Here is an 8,494-nt window from a genome sequence, read left to right on the forward strand (position 1 = left end):
CACTGCAAAAATAAACAAACAAACAAAAACAAAAACCCTTCTTCATTTGTAGAGTCAGTTTGACATGGATAATTATTTTTTTAAGTTTTTGTTTAACATAATATATAGCTTTTATTTAAAAAAACTCTTAAAATAATACAAACATCATTTTGAGGAAAAACCAAGATTTCTGAGCAAAGAAAATAGATGATGAGCTAAGATGGTTGGTTAGCCATCTTTTATAAAAACTTTAATAGAAAAGTAGTATCTTTAAATGAATCTGCACATTTATTTTACCATATTAATTCAAAAATGAAGTATAACATACCAGTACACAAATTTATTTTTATTTTTAAGGATTCTGGCAAAATTTTATTAAAGGAAAACTGTCCTGATTTACTCTTCACCAGTCTGTTCTGGCATCTTCTAATAAAATCAGAATCCCCTGGGTCAATAACAGCCAGTGTGCACACTCTAGTATTTTCCTCACACTGTGCCCAATTCAATTTTATTGCCACTGTAGTGGTGGACACCAGTTTTAGCCAACATGGCGTAGTATTCTATTTCATATTTTCTCAAAGCTGGGCAGCTGTCGGTGAGGATAACCACTTTCGCTTTGCTTTGCCTGATCATCTTCAGGGTCTAGTTGTATCCCAGCACATACTTTCCACTTTTCATAACAAGCTGGAGGCTAGAGTTAACAAACTCCAGAGACATTTTCCTCTTCTTTGTGGCCACCATCTTCTTCCCTTAGGTTTGGGATCATCCCCAACCAAGATCAGCCACCAAGATGGCCAGGGAGCGAGAAAGGCCAGTGCACAAATCTTAAGTGCGGCCAATTAAAGGAGACCACTTTTAAAAAATCCATTAGATGACAATATAAAACATTACTATGACCACAGCATCCCCGTGGTCATTCCTTCAATAGTTGCCCTGAAGGTGGTCATCCAGCTTTCAGTTTCCATAGCTCCATCTTATAAGATTTTGATCTAAAAAAAATGCAATTACATTTAGTATTATCCTTTTGTTAGTCTTCTTTTAGTGTTTTGTAAGTGAATTATGCTCACTGAAGTTTGCAGTGTTCAGTATAGAATCTCATTGTATAAATAGGTCATAATTTGTTTATTCTATGGTTGATAGATATTTGGGGTGTGCCTTTGTGGTGGTTTGAATAGGTGTGGCCCCCACAGACTCAAGTGTTTGGGTAATAGGGAGTGATACTCTTAGGAGGTGTGGCCTTATTGGAGTGGGTGTGGCCTTGTTGGAGGAAGTATGTCACTAAGAAGGCGGGCTTTGAGGTTTTGTGTATGTTCTAGCTACGCACAGTATGGAACACAGTCTGCTGCTGCCTGCAGATTCAGATGTAGAACTCTCAGCTCCTTCTCCAGCACCATGTCTGCCTGCACAGTGCCATGCTTCCCACCATGATGATAATAGACTAAACCTCTGAAAAGTGTAAGCCAGCCCACATTAAGTGTTTTCCTTTATAAGGGTTGCCTCGGCATGGCGTCTCTTCATAGCAATAAAGCCAAACTAAGAGAGTTCTATTTTGGTTGTTGTGAATAAAACTCTGTGAGCATCCTTTTAAATGTCTGTTGGTACACATGCATGCTTGTCTCTTGTGGATCCTTCCTAGGGGTTTCACTCCTGTGTAATAGAAAAAGGATGCAAATGGCTCCAGTAGACAATTAACAACTGTTCTAAGTGGCTCTGCCAGTCTTAACTCCTGAAAGACATAGGAGAGTTCTGTTTAACCACACTCTTCCTAGTACTTGACTTTGTCAGATTTAAAATATGACATGTGATATTTTTATTAAATTTCTCTGATCTGCTTACCAACCTATTTGCATGTTTTCTTTTGTGAAGTACCCGTTCTAGTCTTTCTCAATTTTTATTTTTTAAAAATTTTATTGACATCATTACTATTGGTGTTTGTGTGTGTGTGTGTGTGTGTGTGTGTGTGTGTGTGTGTGTGTGTGTGTGTGCCACAGTATGTGTGTGGAGTTCAGATGACAACTTTCCTTCTACCTTGGTCTCCAAGGATTGAACTTGGGTTGCTACCCTTGAGCAGCAAAATGAATGATTTCACAGGTCCTAACCTAGTTTTCACTTTTAAATTTATTCCTCTTTCATATATTACATCTTGACTGCAGTTTCCCCTTCTTCCTCTCTCTTAAGTCCCCCTCACCTCCCCCTTTTTCCAAGATCCACTTCTCCATTCCCCTTCAGAAGAACAGGTCACCCAGGGATATCAATCAAATTCACAAATCAAGTTGCAGTAAGACTAGGCACCTCCCCTCATATCAAGGCAGGATAAGGCAACGCAGTAGGAGGAAAAGGGTCTCAAAGCAGGCAACAGAGTCAGAGAGAGCTCCTGCTCCCACAGTTAGGAGTCCCACAAGAAGACCAAGCTACACAACCATAACATATATACAGAAGACTTAGGTCAAACTCACACAGGCTCCCGTGAGCCCCGATGAGCCCCGGTTAAATGAATCTGTAGGCCATGCTCTTGTGATGCTCTTGACCTCTCTAACTCCTATAATCCTCTCCCTCCTCTCTGCAGGGCTCCCCTGGGTCTGCCTGATGTTTGCTGTGGGTGTCTGCAACTGCTCCTGTCAGTTCCTGGATGAAGCCTCTCTGATGATAATTATGCTAGGCTTCAGTCCACAAGTACAACAGAATACCATTAGGAATAATTTCATTAACATCATCATCATCATCACCACCACCACCACCAAAATCATCACCATCATCACCACCACCATCATTATCACATCTCCTCCTCCTCGTCCTCATCATCATTTGCCAGTCATGTTTGGTTCTATCCTAGGTCTCTGGGCTATGCAGCCTATGGTTCCTGGCCCTCCATGCAGTTTCAAGCATGGGTTCCCTCTTGTGGCATTAGTCTCAAGTAGGACCAGTCATTAGTTGGCCACTCCAACAGGTTCTGTGCCACTTTGACCTCAGCACATATTTCAGGCATGGCAAATTAAAGGTGGACTGTTTTGTGGCTAGGTTGGTGTCCCAGTCCTTCCGCTGGAAGCCTTGCCTGGTTATAGAAGATGGCCAGTTCATGCTCCATAGTCCCCATTACTTGGAGTCTTTGCTATGGTCACCCTTGTAGATTCCAGGGAGTTTCCATGCACTAGGTTTCTACCTTGCCCCCAATTCCGGTTGTCTCTCCCAGTACTCTCCCTTCACTCCTTGCCTACTCGATCCTCCCTGTTACCAGCCCCACCCACTCCCTGTCCACCCACAAAATCTATTCTTTTTCCCCTTCTTAGGGAGATTCATGCATCCTTTTCCCCCATCCCTTGAGCGCTCCTTGTTACTTAGCCTCCCAGGTCTGTGTGTTGTAGCATGTTTCTCCTTTACTTTGCAGCTAATATCCACTTATAAATGAGTATATACCATCTTTGTCTTTCTGTGTCTGCTTGCTCAGGATGATTCTTTCTAGCTCCATCCTGCAAATTTCATGATGTCATCTTTTCCTTTTAATTAATTTATTCATATTACATCACAATTGTTATCCCATCCCTTGTATCCTCCCATTCCTCCCTCCCTCCTGCCTTCACCCTATTCCCTTCCCTATGTCTGTGACTGAGGGGGACCTCCTCCCCCTCTATATGATCATAGGGTATCAAGTCTCTTTTTGGTATCCTTCTGTCCTTCCTCTGAGTGCCACTGGGCCTCACGTCATGATGTCCTCTTTTTAAACAACCGAGCAATACTCCATTTTCTCTTCAAAGAAGGGGAAGTCCTCCATGGATATTAACAGGACTTGACATATCACATTGCAATAGGGCAGCATTTTCTCCTATTGAGGCTAGGCAAGACAACCCATTAGGGGAAAGGGATCTAAAGGCAGGCCACAGAGTCAGGGACAGCCTCTGCTCCAGTTATTAGGGGTTCCACAGGAAGACCAAGTTGCACATGTGTAGGTAGCCTAGGTCCATCCCACGCATGCTCTTTGGTTGGTGGTTCAGTCTCTTTGAGCCACTATGGGCCCAGGTTAGCTGATTCTCTAGGTTTTCTTGTGGTGCCTTTGACCTCTCTGAGCCTAACCCACTTTTAAACAGCCTTTTTTTTTTTCTTTTCATTTTTCTTTTCTACTCTAAATACAAGACATTTGTACAATGTAGATATTGCACATTTTGTCTTCTATTTTGTGACTGGACTTCTTCCCCCAACCCCCTCTGACTTTTTAAAAAATTTAAACTTCATTTTAGAAAGATGTGCCAAAACCAAAAAATATTATACACATCAAAATTAATCAGACCCCAATCAACAAAGACTATGCAACTCAATGAGCTTCTATAAAGCTAGAGGAGCCATTAAGGACAGAAGCTGTGGAGCTATACACTGGATTTTATTGTTTTTAAATTACCTGTATTATTAGTATTACCAGTATGCCCAGCTAGCAATCCATTAAGACCTAGACACTTATTATATTTTAAAATAGCCTTAGTTAACCTGGGGCAGGGCAGGCATTAATCCTCTAAACTACATCCCATCCCATATCACATACCTGCCCCAATCCCAAGCCATCTGTTTCTAATAATTTCTATCAAGCTACCTCCCCTCCATAATCCCAAATGCTTGTTAATATTTTTCATCTGGGCCAGATTCTCCATCTAGCTAGCCATGTGCTTCTCCTTCATCTAACCCATGGCAGCCTTCCTCTCTTCCTTGGGTCTTTTTCCTTCCTCCTCATGACAGTCTCTCTTCCTTTCCCCAGAATTCCTCTCTCTCCTTGGGACCCTTAGCCACACCTCTATCTCCTCTGCCCTGGCCAGGTGGGATGGCTTTTTATTAATTAAAAGGTGAGTCACAGAGACAGCAAGCAGTAATTAGCATCAAAATACATTAGATCATCCCCCAACAGGATTTCATACGTTCACTGTGGAATATGTTTTTATGCATTAACAAATATGAAAAATGGTGACAGGCTGAGAACTAGAGAGACACTAGCTTTCTATCCTCTCTCATAATTCATGGCTATTGCCTGCATTCAGCTCTTCCTCATAGTCTAATATTTAGCCTTTCTTCTTCTATTTTCATAGAACACTGAACACATTAAAATCTATTAAGAACAATAAATAAATACACTCCACCTACACACACATTTGTTCATTTCTCCTAATGGTGCCTTTAATGAACAGAGTTGTAAAACTAAATATAATCCAGTTATCGATCTCTTCTTTTATACTTAGTACTTTGAATCTCATTTGAATTTGTTTACCTGGCTTATTACCAGGGACACATTTTCCTATGTAAGTTTCTAAGGGAAATGCATGCTTTTGCCCTTCACACTTAGGCCTATGGTTAGCATGGGATGAATGCTTACATTTGGTATGAACTAGAAGTGTACACTTATCCACTGCCCTAGCTGGGCTGAACTATCTATCACAGTGCCTCTGTATCACAGTGTCCAGACTCAGTATGGCCCAGTGGTCTGGTGTCTAGGCTTGTGTCAACCACCCATTGCTTCTTACTGTTTATGTGAGAGGGCTTCAGCCACGGAGGCCCCTCCCCCTCCCCTTGTCTGTCCTTTCTTTTAATTTCCGTAGCTTTGAAATACAACTTGATATTTGTCAGCGAATCCTTTCAACTTGCTTCCTTTTCTCAAAGATCACCTTGATTCTCTTTTGATCCATTTCTTGTTGGTCTCCTTAATGCCTCCTAAGGCTGGTGTCTTCACTGGGGTTATCTTGACTCTGAACATCAAGCTAGAGAGAACTGACGTTTTTTCTTTTTTTTCTGAGACAGGGTTTCTCTATGTGGGCCTGGCTGTCTTGGAACTCACTCTGTACACCTGGCTTGCCTTGAACTCACAGAGATCCACATATCCCTGCCTCCCAAATGCTGAGATTAAAGGGGTGCACCACTATGGCCCAGCAGAATTGACATTTTAAAATATCAAACCACAAACATGGTACTGTTTCTTTTGTCATGGTCTTGTTCACTTTTGTTCTTTCTTTCTATCTATCTATCTATCTATCTATCTATCTATCTATCTATCGGCATTTAATGTATTTTTCTTCATTGTACTAGAAATGATATTTCTAAAAAGTTTATCACTCATTGGGAAACACATTTAATTTTCATGTTCCAAGCTTGTGTTTTATGACCTTACTAATTACTCTGTTTGTGCTTACCTTTGTATGTATATGTATTCTGAGTAGTAGGTTAATTAAATTACTTTGTTTGGGGCATTGTTTTACTTTTTCAGTTTAAGTGGTATTAGTTGTGGACATTTTTCTGCTAGTCTCTTAGTTCAATGTCATTTCGACAGGTTTCACATCAGCAAAAACAGAAACTCAGAGACACTAAAAAAACGTCTGAATGTAAAGTTCTGTATCAAGGGGGCTTTTATTCGTCAGAGCGAGTGGGATAAAAGACATTGTCAGAAGAAGAGTCGGAGAGTTGAGTATGCCTGTAAGTTTACTAAGAATAGCTATGTGGAATATGCCACTGAAAGAGAATGAAGAATATAATATATAAGAGAAAAATGGAGAGCTGTGGGAATTGATTTAGCAATTATTCAAAAATATTGTGAACATAGCAGTTGGTAGGCAGAGGCATGTGAATCTCTTTTAGCCTGATCTACATAAAGAGTTCTAGGCTAACCAGTGCTAGTGGATTTGCCTATGTATGTATGTATGTATGTATGTACGTACGCATGTATGTACGTATGTACATACGTACGTATGTATGTATGTATGTGTATGTATGTCTCATCTATCTATCTATCTATCTATCTATCTATCTATCTATCTATCTATCATCTATCTGTCTACCTACCTATCTACCTATCATCTATCTATCTACAGAGGGAGTGGAGCATACTGTGAACAATTCCTTAGAAATACTTTTGAAAGTTTACATTAAAAGAACCTTTTTTTGAATAAAATTTTCAAATTGGATTAAAGAAGTCATGGAACATTGAACAAACCAAAACCTGTTAGCAGCAACAAATAAACCAAAAGCTCTTATAAAAAAGTGAAAAATATACTTTTGTGGATTTTCTAGGATGGTATGTAGGTAAATTTTATCAGTTCCCCCAAGGCAGGTGGCCTGCACACAAAGCATTGTGATGAACAGAAAAAAAGTTTGTGAATCCAAGCTCATTTCATAGCAATTGTATAGTTTTGATGTCACACAAAAATGTACAATGTTATACAAGAAAATAAACATGAAACAGAAACACCAAGTAAAATATCAAAATTGGTAACTGCTTGCCATGATCAAATACACATGTCTAAGCTGATTTTACTTCAGAAATAACAGATGTTAGTGAAAGAGCACGTAAATGTAATTTGCAGGCCAGGAACTCTTCTCACAGCCCATGTGGGACCTATGGTGAGCATCGTTCTTAGGGGTGACACTCATGAAAGGAAAACGCACTGTGCCCTGCTCAGCAGACATGCTCTGCATTTTGGGGCTTACTTAGGAAGACTGAGACGGTTCTCTTTTGCATCTCAGAGAACTCTGTATTTGAAAACTTTCATACTGAGTGAAAAAGTGCAGTTCATGTCTGTGAATCGCTGATCTATAAATAGTTTATTCTTGGGTATCAAGGAGTTCGTTCAAGCATTTCCAGATACCAAGGGGACACGTTTAGTTTTGACATTCAGACAAAGACAGACTGCTTATGTTTTAGAACATTCCAACTTAAACTCCTGCCAAATCTGGTTATATATACATTTCATATAAGAGCTTACCCATACGTAAATAAGCCATGAGTCATTGGAAAGTCCGTGACTGAGGCACCGTCACTGAATTATGCAGTAAGGTAGAAATGACTGCTATATAAACATTAGGCGGAAAAGCCTGCTGTTGTATTGCTGCAAGGAAGAAATACAACAGGTACCAAGATCTGAAAATGAAACACGGAGAGTTTTATGTTTACGATGATGTGATGTCTGCATAGGTAATATAAAGAGTTAGAACAAGCAGGAAGTGCAGTGGGTTGCTACGTGACGAGATGTTTGTGCGGGCACTGCAGAAGAATGAGAGGCAACAGGAGACACAGGGATCTGCTGTACGTAGCATGTTCTAACACAGTTAATGACATTTTACGGAGAGACAAAAGGGAACTGGGAAGCATAACGAGAACTGAGCGTCTGATTCAGTGGCAACACAAATAAGCAACTTATTTGAAAGAGACTGGTTTCTTTAAAATATTTGAATCTTCAGTTCTAAAATTATGCAAAGTAAGCCACATGTGGTAGGGAGGTTGCCGTAAGAGGATCACAGCGTGTCTGAGGTCAGCCTGGACTACATAATGACTGTCTAGGCCAGCCTGGGCTACAGAATGAGGCCCTATCTCAAATAAATAAATAAATAAATAAATAAATAAATAAATAAATAAATAAATAAATAGCTTTTTAAAATACAAAAGGTGAAAAACATGACAGAAGATGCAAATAAAGGATGCCTGTTCATAGGTTCTGTCACTCAAAGTGGCAACTATCCCTAAGTTAATTTATGAAAAATGAGCTTCAGTACG

The 8,494-nt window shown here is 40.0% G+C and overlaps 1 pseudogene; it reads right to left on the reverse strand.

The window, feature by feature from the left end:
- Window positions 1-375: 375 nt before the first annotated feature.
- On the reverse strand, window positions 376-720 carry LOC127207676 (60S ribosomal protein L30-like; annotated as a pseudogene).
- Between the last annotated feature and the right edge of the window lie 7,774 nt (window positions 721-8,494).

This window comes from Acomys russatus, chromosome 24 (assembly GCF_903995435.1).
Source record: "Acomys russatus chromosome 24, mAcoRus1.1, whole genome shotgun sequence".
Classification (NCBI taxonomy): domain Eukaryota; kingdom Metazoa; phylum Chordata; class Mammalia; order Rodentia; family Muridae; genus Acomys; species Acomys russatus.